This window comes from Lycium barbarum, chromosome 4 (assembly GCF_019175385.1).
Source record: "Lycium barbarum isolate Lr01 chromosome 4, ASM1917538v2, whole genome shotgun sequence".
Taxonomy (NCBI): domain Eukaryota; kingdom Viridiplantae; phylum Streptophyta; class Magnoliopsida; order Solanales; family Solanaceae; genus Lycium; species Lycium barbarum.
This window is the reverse complement of record NC_083340.1, coordinates 27,300,190-27,316,811: the sequence shown is the minus strand read 5'-3', so window position 1 is coordinate 27,316,811 and position 16,622 is coordinate 27,300,190. Positions and strand designations below refer to the sequence as shown.

Below are 16,622 nucleotides of genomic sequence, written 5' to 3'. Positions count from 1 at the left end.
GAAAATTCTCGGGTGTCTTTATTGTTAATACACTTTATGCTATCTGCATGGCATTTTAATTTTGACTATTATCTTTATTTTGGTGAAGCAGTTTCCTCTCAAACTGGACAGTCTTTATCTAACAGACCAAACAATGATGTTCGCATGGCATGCAACGGTATAATTTCGTGTGGATTAGCTGCTCGTCAAGGTTATAATGCACTCTTTGTTGGCGTGTTTCATAATCTCACAACTTCTGTACAAGAAAAGGATCTGATTGATGGATCAGGTTACTTGAAGGAAGTGGGAAGGACAGAGGAAGGGACTTTTCACTTTATTGAACAAAATCTGCCCTTGTTGGTGCTCTGATAATTTTTTTAAACTATGATATGAAGTAATATTGTGATGAGGGAGCTCAGAACCAAGGCCGCTTTTCAATATTTTGAGAGCATGAGATATCAAGACTCTGCTGATGAGATTTTCCTTATTGTCTCCTGAGCATGCTGCTTCACCGTGTTGTAAGCCGACAAGCAACTTAGAGGGGAATGTGCTCAGAGAAACTCAGAGAAAGCGATGCTTAATAGTGAAGTGTAATATTGTAAGTGTCAATTAATGGCAGGGTAATACATATCCAGAGAACCAAGGAGTAGTCCAAGTGGCGGAAGATTTGTAGGTGCTGAATGCTTGATGCTTAAGTTTCAAATCCTAGTGGAGCCATATTCGTTATTCAAGCTTGTGTTGGCCCTGGGCTACGAATCTTGTGGTGTGTCTCATGCTCTTTAGTCGGGCAATGAATGGTTCCAATGCATTTATTGGTCCCCTAAAGCCCAAAAAACAAGGGAAAAAGAAAATTTCCGGGGAAGCAATGGGCATAGGATAAATACTTTTCCATTGTCTAAGCCCTCAAAGTTTAGTCGATGCGGATCTCCAGGAACATTTCGGGTTTCTATGAATTGCCATGCGAGGATATTGAATGTCTTCTGGTGCATTTTCTGCTGTATATTCCCTGACATCTGTTGCATGTGGAATTCGTTAATGGTGTTTGAGAAAGTTAAATTGCTGTATTTTTGGCTCTCTTATGGAAGAACAGCCTGGGCCATGGAAGATCCACATCCTGTCACATTGTTAGCAGAGGGTAGAGACAAAACAATCTCAGGGGGTTGGGATCTGAAGGCATGCAGCTGTGTTAGCAACTTTCCTGGCAGTCAAATTTGGAAATATAGAGCACACCCGAAAGGCTGTTCTCATTGCTTGGAAGACCTCATTGGAAGTTGCTGTGATACGCGACAACTAGAGACAATCAGAGGAGTTTTGATGGTAAGTCGAATCCAGAATAACTGAAGTCTATTTTTGCTTTATTCCAGATTGCTGATGTTTCTGTACCTAGCAGAGATTGAATAGTGTCAACCAAGAGATTGGTGGGAGAACTCAAAAAGAAAATAAGAGTTACTAGTTGTTCTTGAAAACATTGAACTAATACAAATAGAAAACACTGTTGGCTTCAGACCCCCATGATCTACCCTTATTAACGTGGTTTTTGAGCTCTAATTTTATGCGTAATGGGAAGGTTAGCCACCCCCCAAAACCGACATTGTTAAATGGAAAGTTCCTTAGATTTTTAATGATTCGAAATATAGGCAATCCGTCTTTCAGAAAAGATTTAAGGAATTTAAAAGTAAAGCAATATGATTTGACACAGAACATTCCTTCAAAATAAATTTCTTCCTTCATGTGGTGACTATTCGTATTAACTTCTAGTGGATAATTTATAGTAGTGGTACTTCATGCAACCCAACTCGTTTTTGTCTTAGGGTGCCTAATAAGTAGGGCAATTTGCACGATTGTCCTTCATTGGGGGTGGTCTTTAATTTTTGTCTTCTGCCTTTGTAAGTTTCACTGCAAGGCAGTATTTGTATGGACAAATTTGCAAAATTTTGCCTTACGGTAGAATTTGCAAAGACAGAGGGCAAAAATTACAGACCACTAATTTGAGGGGCAGAATTTAAAGACCATCAATTTGAAGGACAAAAATTCAAGACCACCCCGAATGAAGGACTATCCACGCAAAGAAAAGTAATAAATATACGTTCACATCTCAAGGTGTGCCTTTGTGGTGTATATACAATTTTTTTTTCGAAGTTAACAAGTGCTGATGAGCCCTCCTCACCGGTAAAAAGGAAGAAGAAGATCGAGGGAGGGGGGGAAGGGAAACAAAAAATTTGAATTTTGAATATGAAATGTGAGTATTTATATGTATGCATGTATTAATATAAAAAATTTCAGATATTTAATATTTATACTCTAGGTTTTTAATTCTGGTAAAATTAGCAAAATGACTACCTTTTAGTAGTTTCCTATCATTTATAGCTACCTTTTAAAAATTACCATTTGTAGCTATGTTTTCCCAAATTAAGGTATTTTTTCGGATGTATTTGATGCTTATAAATACATAGTAACACAGTAAAAAATAAACTTTTTTTTGCGCGGAGTGCCCTTCTTTTGGGCTGGTCTTTATATTTTGCCCCTCATTTATGCCTTTTTTAATTTTTGCTCCTGCCGCCTATTTAATGAAAGTTTTTTGACGAAATTACCCTTACCCCATTAAAACCCTTTCTATTTCGTCATTTGCCCTTTTCTTTTCTTTTTTTGCTTCTTCGTTCCTCCTCTGTTTTGTGTCTGTCTTATCTATTCTAAAATTTAGGTACAAATTTGGATCTTTTGCTCGTTTCAATATTTGTTTTTATGTTAAATTGTTGTTTGTTGAATTGATATCTTTGTCTTCGTAGTTTTTTATATTTAATTGATCATTTTTTATTTAAAATTATAGTGTTTTGTTAAAGTGTTTGTATGATTTTTTAAACTTTAGTTTCGTTCCCCATGTATATATTTTGGTTTTTTGAATGTCGTATTATGAATGTCGTAATATGTTTTAGTTGATTTTGATATGCATTTTGGTTTTCTCTTTGTTGAATCTTTAAAGTTTACTTACTGACTTTTCTAGTTCTTACACTTGCGTAAATTTTTGTTTTGCTCATGAAAATGAAAGTTTGCCTCTAACAGCATACTTTGTTCTTTTGTAAAGTGAACTTCTGCCTCCTCCGGCAGACTTGTCTAATTCTTAACACTTGTGTACCTTTTTATTTTGCTTTTGAAAATGAAAGTTGCATCTAACAGCATACTTTGTTCTTTTGTAAAGTGAACTTCTGCCTTCTCCGGCATACGTTTCTAGTTCTTAACACTTGTATACTTGATGTTTTGCTTATGAAAATGAAAGTTTGCCTCTAACAGCATACTTTGTTCTTTTGTAAAGTGAACTTCTGCCTCCTCCGGCATACATTTCTAGTTCTTAACACTTGTGTACTTTTTTATTTTGCTTATGAAAACGAAAGTTGCCTCTAACAGCATATTTTGTTCTTTTGTAAAGTGAACTTCTGCCTCCTCCGGCATACTTTTCTAGTTCTTAACACTTGTATACTTGATGTTTTGCTTATGAAAATAAAAGTCTGCCTCTAATAGCATACTTTGTTCTTTTGTAAAGTGAACTTCTGCCTCCTCCGGCATACATTTCTAGTTCTTAACACTTGTGTACTTTTTTATTTTGCTCATGAAAATGAAAGTTGCCTCTAACAGCATACTTTGTTCTTTTGTAAAGTAAACTTCTGCCTCCTCCCGCATACTTTTCTAGTTCTTAACACTTGTATACTTGATGTTTTGCTTATGAAAATGAAAGTTTGACTCTAACGGCATACTTTGTTCTTTTGCAAGGCGAACTTCTGCCTCCTCCGGCATACTTGTTCAGAACTTTGCCTGATTATTTTTTGTCAACTAAAGTTACTGTAATTTCAATTCTAAGTCATTGAGCATTGTATACTAATCAAATGGAATGTATAAACTAATCAAAATCAGAACAAAGCAATAAATTTGATCAATTCTATGTTGTTGAGTAAAATTATGATTCGCAATGTTGAATCTCAACTGAATATCAGTTGTTTAGTTCATAGAAGATGATTTGTTATTATTTTCAAATATTAACAAATCTAAACTTAATAAAACATCAAATTGAGTTGAATTACGTTCAATTGAAACGCTATATATTATGTATTTACCTTTTCCGACGTTGTAGCAGCAAAATCAATGGAGATTTCTCCGGTGAAATGTTGGAACGATGGAACGATTGAAAGGTTTGTTGTTGGAATGATGGATAGGTTTAATTGGATGTTTGGGGTTCGTTACAAACTTTTAGGTTTTTGTATGTTATGGTAGGGGTAATAACGTCTTTTTCTTATTATCTTTTAGCTCAGAAGGGCAAATATTAAAGACCACGCATTACAGGGGCAAAAATTAAAGACCAGCGCATTGGGCATTCGCGCCAATTGCCCAAAAATAAAACACATCCCTTGATTTTAAGGCCATAACGGTGGGATCATTTAATTAGCTATTAATTGATATTTTTTACCATACCCTTTCACAAAATCAGATTTTAGATTACTTTTCCATAACCATTTTCTATTCCTCCATCCAATCTTCAACATTCAAACAGAAAAAATTAAAAATTAAAAATTAAAAATTTAAAAACATTCAACAGCCAATATATTTGAAGTTTTCAATATTGATTTCGTTCTTAATTTACCCTTGTATTTGATAGCATAACCAATGTATTTGAAGCTTCCAATCAAATCCCATGTATTTTATATTAAATCTCATGTATTTGTGTGAGTAACAATTTGCATCACCCATGTATTTTAGCGATAATGCATTTGAAGTTTTTAATATTGATTTCGTTTTGATTTACACATGTATTTGATAGCATAATCAATGTATTTGAAGTTACCAATCAAACCCTATGAATTTTTATATTAAATCTCATGTATTTGTGTGAGTTCCAATTTACATCACACATGTATTTGATGGATTATTTGAACAAAATACACAAATATATAGAAAACTTACAATGTATTTTCGTCACTCATGTATTTGAAACTAGATGAACTAATGAAATTAATTTGAACAAAATACACAAAAATATAGAAAAATTTACATAAATACACCACCAACCACAACAATTGGTAGCTATATCGTAGAACATACACAACTATATCGTAGAACATACACAAATACATATATTTTTCATCTTCTCAAAACCCTAAAAAACTCTAGACCCCCAAAAAAACTCTAGCCACAGATCAAATGCAACTCGATCCAAAGTTATGGGCACTAGTCCACAGCCCAAAAGTCTTGACATTTATAGCTACAACTTGCCCACAATGGGAGATAAGCCCATAGCCATAATGAATGATCATTCTAATTGGAACATCATGCACATAAAAAAGAAAATGGAAAGGTTAATTGCCTTCTTATGTTTAATTTGTCCACAAAGCTTGAAATCATGGAAACCAATTTTTTTTTGAAAGAGGGGCGGCCGCCACCCGTCGTGGTGGTGGTTGATCGAAGGAGAGAGAGAATTTTTAGAGATTTGAGAAATGAAAAATTTGAAATGCGTAGTGAGTGAGAATAGAGAAAGTCAAAATTTATGAAACAGGAGAGAGAATGGTAATGTATATTAAGTAATTAATATTGTTACCATTAAAAGGGAGATATGGGATTGAGGGTGCTAAATTTTAGGTGTATTTGTGTACCAGTAAGTGAAAGTTACTGTGCAGCTATATTAATTAAAATTTAAAAAGTATTTAGTTATTATTAATAATTAAAACAAAATGTAGTTAGTATCACTAATTATGTATTAAAAGTAGCTATAACACGTAATTTTAAGAATTCTAATCAAGCTCATTTTTACTTAACCGGTTGACCTGGTCAAGGTCACCTTTTTTTTTATATTGAAATAACCGGTTGACCTGGTCAAGGTCACCTTTTTTTTTTATATTGAAAACTTGCCGGTCCTTCTGTTAAATCTTCTCTGGTGGGTTCATTACCCTTTGTATCCTTGCAATTTCTCAAAATTCAATTCCTTCTCATGGAAGTGTTTTTCTCTGCAAGCCTGGACATTTTTCTAATCTATCCTTCTCAAATTGAATACTTCAAACTTTCATCTTAATGTTGTCAAAATGAGATGTGGATTTGATTGGTTAAAAAGTAAAAAGATCTAAGTCTATAACAGCAATTCCTAAATCTGATGGTGCATACGTTTAGATTTTTCTTCTTCCTTTTGAAACACTGTTCGTTAATCGTTATGATGCACCATTCAAACAATGGTACAGATTGATATAACTGATATTTACAGCGCATATATATATGTGATTTCATGTCTCAGTATACCATATTAGTATTACAGTATGACTCTCAAATCCATGTTAAGAGCTGCAGAATGATGAACTCAAAATCCATAATTATATATATATGGAATTGAGGTGACAGTTTATATATATTACTATTATATATAAGAGCAAATGTGGGGACTTTTGTAGTCCTCACAATAATTTTCCAATTTTTTTAAAACTTTTTAATTAATTACTTTTAGGTCTTAACCTTATTTATTTAAGTCAATTTTTTTGTTTTTTGTTTTTAAGATCTACTTTTCAAAAACTATCGAACCTGGGGACTTTTGTAGTCCTCACAATAATTTTCAATTTTTTTTAAAACTTTTTAATTAATTGTTTTTAGGTCCTAATCTTATTTATTTAAGTCAATTTTTTTATTTTTTTTATTTTTAAGGTCTACTTTTGAAAAGCTATCGAACCTCCTACCTCATTTTTCATGTTCTTTGGTTTTCTGGTTGGTGCTCGATATCCGCATTTGAGCCCAATTAATCCAGATAATTCGCACTGTATCGCGCCTATTCGGGGGGAGCGCTTCCTCCAAAGATTTTTTCCATATCCATGTTCGAACCCCTAATCCCTACTTAAGAGAGGAGCAGCTCCATCCGCTGCACAAGTTAAATTATGTATTTGTCTTAAAAGTTCATTAATCATGTATAGATTATTTATTTAGAACTAAATAACTTCAGAAAATTAGGATACATAAGTTATAAATGTCAAATTTTGGCTCCACATTTGATTTGAAGCAAATAATTTCATCAAAATGGAAGTTAAAATATTAAAGGAGTGGAATGAAAATTTTGCTTTTATATAACTACCCACTTGTGGGACTACAATGGGTATATGGTTGTTGTTGTTATTGTACACTTGTAAAAAAAATTGTATACAAGTGGTGACTTTGTAAGTTAACTGGATCCATATAAAAGTGACCTGGGGAGGATGTTTCCCAAACCTTTAACCTGTTTGTATTTACTTCTTCACACAATTCAAGTAATATAACTAATAGTGAAAGTACAGTAACTCAACCAGTGTAGATAGATATGCTTTCGAAGTGGATACCATAGCTATCATCGTGAATTTTGTAGTTTCCTTTTTAGTGGGATAAATGAGAAATTGTGCAATGGAATTGTCTCTTTTGACGATTAAGTAACGGTAATAAGGCATAATAGCTGTTTACCTTCTAAAAAAGAAATAGTAACTTTTTTAGAATGTTTACTCAAAATCCTTGCGGGTTAAGCTCATATTGTTTTATGTCTATAGTTTTGTCCGCTGAAAAAAGTGCGATAAGTTTTTATATTTTGAGTTTGGGTCCGGACTTAGCACGGGCCTGCCATAACTAGTATATATAATAAGAGGAAATCTAAAGATTTTATTGTCACTTAATTAGATTCTAACTAATGGTTACTAGTCAAAAGGTTTCTCTTCCAAATTCAATCTTTTAATTGTCTTTTATTGCTCATCTACTTGAGAGGGTGATGTGGAATATACTATATCCTCTTTCATATGCCTCATTTTTCTCCTACTATATATTGCTTTATTGGCTTAATATTTTTTTTAAATTTATCAGTAAATTTTAAATAAACACATAAATTACGACTTATTTTAATTGAACACCCGAACACATGATAATATGTTTCTATTAGACATATTCTATTTGAATTTTAAAAATACTTTTGCATGTATTCTCAAATGTTTATTACATAGATAAGTTAACTACTTAAAACACACCTCATTTAATATACGCATTAGCCTCCTTCCAACTATAACTGATGTGTATAATTAAAGAAAATAACATATTTTATGCTTGTTTACCTAAATATTACACAATTTTAAGTTTTCCAAGCAATAGTAATACTCCCTCCGTCCCAGTTTAAGTGTCTTATAGCCTGTTTGGCCAAGCTTATTTTCCCTCCAAAAGTACTTATTTTTTCAATAAGTGCTTATTTGAAAAAAAGTGAGGTGTTTGGTTAAGCTTTTGGGAGAAAATAAGTGCTTTTGGGGAGTAGCAGAAGTGGTTTTTTAGAAGCAAAAAAACAGTTTTTGCTCAAAATTACTTTTTTGAAAAGTACTTTTGAGAAAAATACAAATAGAAACACTTTTTAAAAGCTTGGTCAAACACTAATGACTGCTCAAAAGTGTTTTTTTAATTAATTGGCCAAACACAAACTACTTTTCGCCAAAAGTGCTTTTTTGAAAAGTACTTTTTAAAATAAGCCGATTTTTGAAGCTTAGCCAAACAGGCTAAGTTTGACTGAGCAAGAACTTAAAGAAATAAAGAGAGATTTTTGAATCTTGTGGTCTTAAATTAAAGATGTATGTAGTCTTTTAAATCTTGTGGTCTAAAACTTGTCAAAACTTACTAAATATAAAAAAAGATACCTTTTTTGGGATAAATAAAAAATGAAAGTAAAATACTTAAATTGGGACAGAGGGAGTATCAAACAATTGTAACAAAAAGGAGCAATCATATTTAAGGTTTTTGAGTATCGTTTTTTCCTTGGGGAGGGTGGGGGGCAAAGGGGAGAGGTGAATTTAAAAAAGGATTAGCTTGTGTGTTTAGCATAGGACAGATGATTAAATTAAGCATGAAACGTTGAAGCTTTATTTTTGTTTAAAAAATGATTAGAATGTATATAAAATAATGTGCACTTATAAACTAATAAAAGGAAGAAATGAAATTTCCTCATCACATAAGTTTTTGGAAAGCAACAGGATTTAATTATATTAAGAAAAGTCATTAATTCTCTTCATATTTTCATTGTATTTTGTATATCTTAAATGAAAATAACATTTACTAACATCTCATCAAAAGAATAAATGTACCATATATAATTGATGTCTCTTGAACCAAATTATTTTTCCTCTTTTTGAAAGAAAGTATTATAGTTCATACTGGATGTTTTTATTCACACAGATGTTACAGCGAGGTTGGATCTTAAGAAATTTCCAAAGTCTAAGTCTAAATAAAATTTAATAAATAAATAATGCTAAAAAAAACCCAAAATAAGGACAAAAAAGTCTTTATTCAATTTTAAAATATTTTGGGTGCAATTTTAATTTTTGGAGAGCCTTTAGCATTTTGGAATATGCAGAAAAGGTCGAACTAATCTTTCAATAACTTAATATCACAAAGAGAGAGAAAAAAATAATTGCAAATTTAATTTTAATATTAATTTTGAGCCCGAGCTTAGCACGGAGCAAATAACACTAATATATATATATATATATATATATATATATATATACACACACACAACCTTTTCCTTTCATCATCTCTTTTTTCTCCGTCTCTGTAGGTAGGGGCGGATTTAATGGGGAGGGTGGGTGTGGCAAAAAATTTCACTTTATATAAAATATAGATTTTCTGTGTTTATGTACACATATAAGTTTTGAATGCCTGAACAATGTAAAATTTTAGCTCAAGTTGTACAAGGTGTTCAAAATTCTCTCCAGCATCCAAGGATCGATTATTGGGGGCAACATTTTCTTTTTAATGTTTAGCTTTTATTATTTTTTTCTAACCCCCTACCTGAAAATTCTGAATCTGCCACTGTCGGTAGGCTCTTGTGCTGGTTTGCGGAGGTTCAAGCTCTCTAAGGGATATGGAATCTCTTAGGAATTAAAATAGACCCGTTTCATGCTATTCGTAGACAAAAATAATTAAAATCGACCTGTTTCATGCTATTCGTAGACGAAAATCAAGCATCTAGCCTTTTATTCCTTTTCAAATAATAAAAAATGGTTAAAGGATATCAATTTTGTGGACAAAATTTTCAAAAATTGTAATTAAACGAGGAAAATAATCTGAACTTAAATCGTCACAATGGCAGCCTGCAACTGCTAGTTTTGGAGGGGAAAGCTTCTGTTTTCTTTTTTAAGGAGTAAGAGGGGATTGAAGGAAGGAAAAGGAAATGTGTCAAAATGGTGGTGACAGTGGGACCCACTTATCCAAATGTCAAAAAACGAGAGGCCTCATACGCATGTTAGACACTTCACGTTTAAACAAGAGTAAGCCTGTTAACCGTTTCAACCGGAACCGGACCGGTAACCGGTTGTAAAACTGGTCGGTTTCCGGTCTAAAAATCGAAACCTGCCATCGGTTCCGGTTTACCGGTTCCAAACATGGAAACCAGAATCGGCCGGTCCAAAACATTAAAAAATCCCTTTTTATTTTTATTTTTTGTATAGTATATATATATTATAGTATTTATTAGTATATTGTAGGTATATTTATATATGTCATATAAGTTTATAAGTAAAATTTATATATTTACTAACTAACAACATATATGTATGTGTGTGTGTGTGTGTGTATATATATATATATATATATATATATATATATATATATATATATATATATATATTAAGTTATATGCTTAAGTTATACTACATATACCTAAAATATATTAAGAATATACTTATAATATCGATATACATTTATATATGTTATATAAGTTTATAAGTAAAGTTTATATATTTACTAACTAACAACATATATGTGTATATATATATTCTTAGTATATTTTAGGTATATGTAGTATAACTTAAGCATATAACTTAATATAATATCGATATAGCAGCACATAATCCACAAAGATGGAATTCAGTGCAAGGAGCGACTTCTACAAAGAAAAGCACACTTGCAAGAAAGAATAAAAATGAAAAAATAGAAAATATAGTAAAAGAGACACTAGAAAAAAAATTCCAGACAAAAGATCAAGATAAATATATAGTCAAAGATCCTAGTCCAGAATTATCTCCAAAACGAGGGATGTCACCGGTCCATAATTCAGATTTTGAAAGCTTTTTTGGCTATATGAGGTTGTAATTTTATTTTACCCTCTCCTAGCACTACTCCTAAAAAGTTTATATAATTTTTACATAATTTCATTTTCTTCTTACTAATTATTATTCCATTTTCTACAAATAGTCTAAATACTGTCTGTAGGTGTCCTAAATGTTCTTTAATATCTCTACTAAACACTAGTATATCATCTACATCTACATGTAGATTATTCCATCATCTACATATTTTTTCAATGGTTAATAAAATTAGGGTAGAAATATTATGCGGTTTTTAATATTTATATATATATATATATATATATATATTATATATCCTTATTCTTAGTATATTTTAGGTATATGTAGTATAACTTAAGCATATAACTTAATATAATATCGATATACATTTATATATGTTATATAAGTTTATAAGTAAAGTTTATATATTTACTAACTAACATCATATATATATATTTAGTATATTGTAGGTATATTTATATATGTTATATAAGTTTATAAGTAAAGTTTATATATTTACTAACTAACAATATATTACTATATTATATAAGAGCAAATGTGAGGACTTTTGTAGTCCTCACAATAATTTCCCAATTTTTTAAAAACTTTTTAATTAATTACTTTTATGTCCTAATTTTATTTATTTAATTCAATTTTTTTGTTTTTTTTATTTTTAAAGTCTACTTTTCAAAAGCTATCGAACCGGGGGACTTTTGTAGTCCTCACAATAATTTTTAATTTTTTTTAAAACTTTTTAATTAATTACTGTTAGGTCCTAATCTTATTTATTTAAATCAATTTTTTTGTTTTTAAAGTCTACTTTTCAAAAGCTATCGAACCTCCTACCTCATTTTTCACGTTCTTTGATTTTCTGATTGGTGCTCGATATCCGCATTTGAGCCCAATTAATCCAGATAATTCGCACTGCATCGCTCCTATTCGGGGGGAGCGCTTCCTCCAAAGATTTTTTTCCATATCCATGTTCGAACCCCTAATCCCTAATTAAGAGAGGAGCAGCTCCATCCGCTGCACAAGTTAAATTATGCATTTGTCTTAAAAGTTCATTAACTATGTATAGATTATTTCTTTAGAACTAAATAACTTCAGAAAATTAGGATACATAAGTTATAATGTCAAATTCTGGTTCCAAATTTGATTTGAATTAAATAATTTCATCAAAATGGAAGTTAAAATATTAAAGGAGTGGAATGAAAATTTTGCTTTCATATAACTACCCACTTGTGGGACTATAATGGGTATATGGTTGTTGTTATTGTTGTACACTTGTACTAACACAAATTATATTTCTTTAGTTAAAATATCTACTTTTATATCTTGAGTTTGGGCCCGGGCTTAGCACGGGCCTCACATAACTAGTATATATATATATATATATATATATATATATAAACTTGATTTAAGTACAGAAGATTTCCTTATATGTAGCAACTAGCAATCTGTTATAACTCTTTATCTGACATCTGAATGTTAATTGTATTTACTTGCTAAGAGTATGTAAATATTTTTATATTATTGTATATTTACGTTTTTTCTTTAAAATAGAGAAAATTACACCATAGGTCAAGCTTTTAGATTTTAGCACATAATTAGCACAATTTTTAAGGTCCTTCAAAAATAGCAAAGTTTGTTACTGTACTACGTAAAAAAAAAATCCCCCTAAAATAAGGGATTCAATTGCTTAGGGAATTTTTTTTATCTCCCTTCTTTAAAGGATGAACTCCTTTTTATTATCATTATTTCTCTTCTTTAAGATAAACATCTACATCTTTCTCACTTCTCTCTCTTCTTCAACCAATACACCCCTGTCTGCCACTACTCAGCTCCTCTTTCATTTCCATTTTTCTTGGTTGCTGTGAGTTTTCGAGGATTTTTGCAAGGCTAACATTGTGTAATACAGACTCATTAATAATTTTAAAAAGCAACATTTGTTAAAAAATATCCAAAAAATACATTTCAAAATAATAGATTCGAAAGATAATTATTATATGAGGTATAACTATATACATATATATATATATATATATATATATATATATATATATATATATATATATATATATATATATATATATATATGGATAGGAGTATTTAGTTAACACAAATTATACGAGGTATATAAAATTATAAGAGGTATATAAGGAGTATTTAGTTAACACAAATTATACGAGGTATATAAAATTATAAGAGGTATATAAGCTTACTATACAAGGTATAGTAAAGTTCTACGAGGTATATAAAATATATTATATAAGGTGTAATAGAATTATACAAATGATATTCTATGTATATCAGTTTTATTATACTAGATTTTCCACCGTGTTGATAACATTATATTTTCCTTTTCTACCTCTTCCCTAATCTGGTTTCATCGTTCATTCAATTCAGGGAGAATAAAATTGTAGTTTTGATCCAACACGGTGGAAAATCTAGTATAATAAAATTGATATCCTCATGTATCTCACTGAAACGTTCTTACCCGAATTTCCATACCCAATTTTCGAATGTATACCGAACTTAACTCAGTTAACCTATTATCGTCTATTCTATCATTTCAAGTACCCATGTTTAATAATCCCTTACTCAAATCCTTAACGTTACTAGTCCTAGAAGAACCACCTCTTACCTCAATTATCGAATCTGAATACCTCTAATCACTTGCACGACTATCCCTTTTTCTTCAATCACCCAAGCCGAGTAATAACACACTAGTAAAGGAATCTAGCCAATAACACAATGAATACAAGGTTTCCAACCTTAGTCGACTACTAATCTCTATTAGTCTCTAACATAACCGAACACACATCCCATCCATAAACTCTTAAGCCCACTCTACACTGTACACTGCAACCAAACTCCAACATCACTAACTTTTGCTTCAATAATTTTCTTTCTGCCCTTAACCTCGTAGACACCCATCAACCTTATCGGCCACCCTTTTACTGAACGTCATGATATAATGCCCCCGCAACCCAAACGCAACTCACGTACCCATGTTACCTCACCTCAAGTCTTACGAACCTTAATCTTCTAAACCCAAGGTTCTTCTAAACCCGATAGCAAGATGCCTTATTGTAATCTTTCAGTTCCTGTATTTCATTTCGAATCACTTTTATCACTATCAACTAACAAACGCTCAAATCCACTCAACTAATCATCCATTTAAGCCCGACAAACCACAAAGCAATATCAATGCTTCTCCTCCCATCTAAATGAACAACCAGTAACTCCTCAAGTCATTAACTTGTCCTATACGCTCATAATTAAAGTCATTTCCATCAGTCGATTACTAACTCTTCAAAGCCTACAACCCAATCAGATTTACCAATCAAATGATATGCCCATAAAATTCACTTAATAACCGAGTAGTCCTTTAACATCAACTGACTTATATCAAGAATAACCTTAGCACCAGTCGCAACCTTATCTTGACGACCATGCCAGATACCAATTTTTCGCTTCCCAATCTCTCAAAAAGTACTCATGCCCAAGATATCCTATGAAGTCTCACTTCGCTATGCGCTTTCCACCAAAGTTTTCCTTCATGTCCTAATTGTCAACTTCTTGTCTCAATTACATGCGATCACAATACGTTGTCCACATTCGATGTCATCACCGAACTTACACTTGTTCTCACATACCATAGTCTAATACTCCACCATTCTTGAATCGTCGACCCGCCATCCGTTGGCTAGTGTCACACATACCATCATAATGCCTTAACGAAGCTAAAGTCAAATCATATCATCGAGCAACCCACTATTGTTAAGCCATAATTGTACTTTGTCACCTCCGAGCAACCCAATGCTGAAACATGGAGACCCTGAGCCCTCTGGACTATCTTCTAATTCCTCATGAACTCCCACAATAAATGAGTCTAATCGCGACTCCACACAACAATCGAGTCTAGTCGCGACTCCACACAATCAAAAGCTCAGGCCATAACTAGTGACTGAACTGAATCACGCATCCGAATCAGGATAACACATCTCGTACTGTTCCACAACACGTCATAGACCGATCGTTCGCGTAAGAATTTAAAGCAGATGTTCGTCTTCCGAGGATGATCAAGATTAGAGGGTCCAGATACTAATTGGAATCGACTAGATACCAATTTGAAAAAAAATTGCACGAGAGAATGAAAGAATTCGAAGTTTCCTAAATGCCTTATAGCCTCTCGCAGATAAGTACGGAGCTCATCGCACCGATCCAAAAGACTCTACTAGACACACTCTTGTATTATAGACCGGATATCCTAGGGTTCTGATACCACCTTATCACGACCTAATTTCCCTAAGTCATGTGGGCACCTACTTTTCTCACATCGGTAGGCGAACCCTTAACTCAACATTCACAAATAATAGAAAATAGCGGAAAAAGTAAAATAGCGAAAGTCTCATAATTATAATATATATAAGAAAATGCGGAAGTAAATGAAATCTGCCCCAGTATCTGGTGTGGTCATATAAGAGCATCTAACTAAAATCTACAAGGCTGGAGTATCAATAATACATCAAGTCCGAATATGTCTTGGAATAGGAATTAAGACATAAATAAGAAGAATCTTCAAGGCGGCGGACGTTTCGTGCTCACCTTGTAGACTCTAAGCAAATCTCGGAGCGACTTTTAGCCATGAGAAACAGAAGTAGATCTAGCCTGGGATTCTGTATTCATAAAAGAATGCAACAAGTGTAGGTCAGTACAAAACCACAGTACTGGTAGGTATCATCGGCAGACAAAGTATAGCTAACATAATTGAGACAATAAAGCAAATAGGCAGATAAATCAACAAGTATGAGCGGAACATAATCAGAACCAAGTACACATCATCGCCTAAGTAGAGCATCTAATCCCAAATGTGCCAAGTCTCAATATGTATAATCCGAAACCAACATCACAAGTAAAACGTCAAATCATCTAAATATAAGCCATGATGCAATGCAATGCAATAATGTATGAGTGCAATGTAATGCCATGCAAATGTTGTGTACACATGTACTCCGGACGGAAATATCGATGTCTCGGTAGCACACCCCATGGGGGACCCGCGAAGTCCATGTACTATGTCGCTCCATATCACGCAGCATAGAGACGACCTTTCCACCCTTCACGCGTACCGACCATCCCGTATCACACAGCATAGAATGGTCGCGCAATTAGTATAAGACCTCCCAAGTATTTTCAACAAGATAGGCCACATCGTTACTGCCCTGTCAAATGTGCCTTATATATATATATATATATATATATATATATATATATATATATATATATATATATGCAAGATGAGTGCTCAAAGTATGATTCAAGTATGCAAATGACCACAAGAAGATTTCTTATCACACTCATTCCGCTCCGGTACATGGCCTCAGATCACGGACTCTCACATCACACAATCCACGATTCCGCAACAACCATCGGATATCGGACTACTCACATCACTCTCATGCAAACTGCGCTCAACACATCACATCGTTTCATCAAGTACCAATAGTGTCTCAACAGTATAACATGAATAATGAGAATAAGTGAAATGCATGTGTCAAC

The 16,622-nt window shown here is 32.5% G+C and overlaps 1 protein-coding gene across 3 annotated transcripts in view; it reads left to right on the top strand.

Annotated features, from left to right (window-relative positions):
• The window catches only part of LOC132635674 (helicase and polymerase-containing protein TEBICHI), a 32,814-nt gene extending 28,920 nt beyond the window's left edge, over positions 1-3,894 (top strand). The window contains exons 27-28 of one of the 3 annotated variants that reach the window (XM_060352156.1): positions 92-1,296; positions 3,745-3,894. The gene's annotated coding sequence lies outside the window, so the exon portion shown is untranslated. Of the gene's footprint in view, positions 1-88; positions 1,484-3,744 lie in introns of those variants that run through there. The other 2 variants (XM_060352157.1, XM_060352155.1) reach the window with 2 other exon arrangements.
• Positions 3,895-16,622: the final 12,728 nt, after the last annotated feature.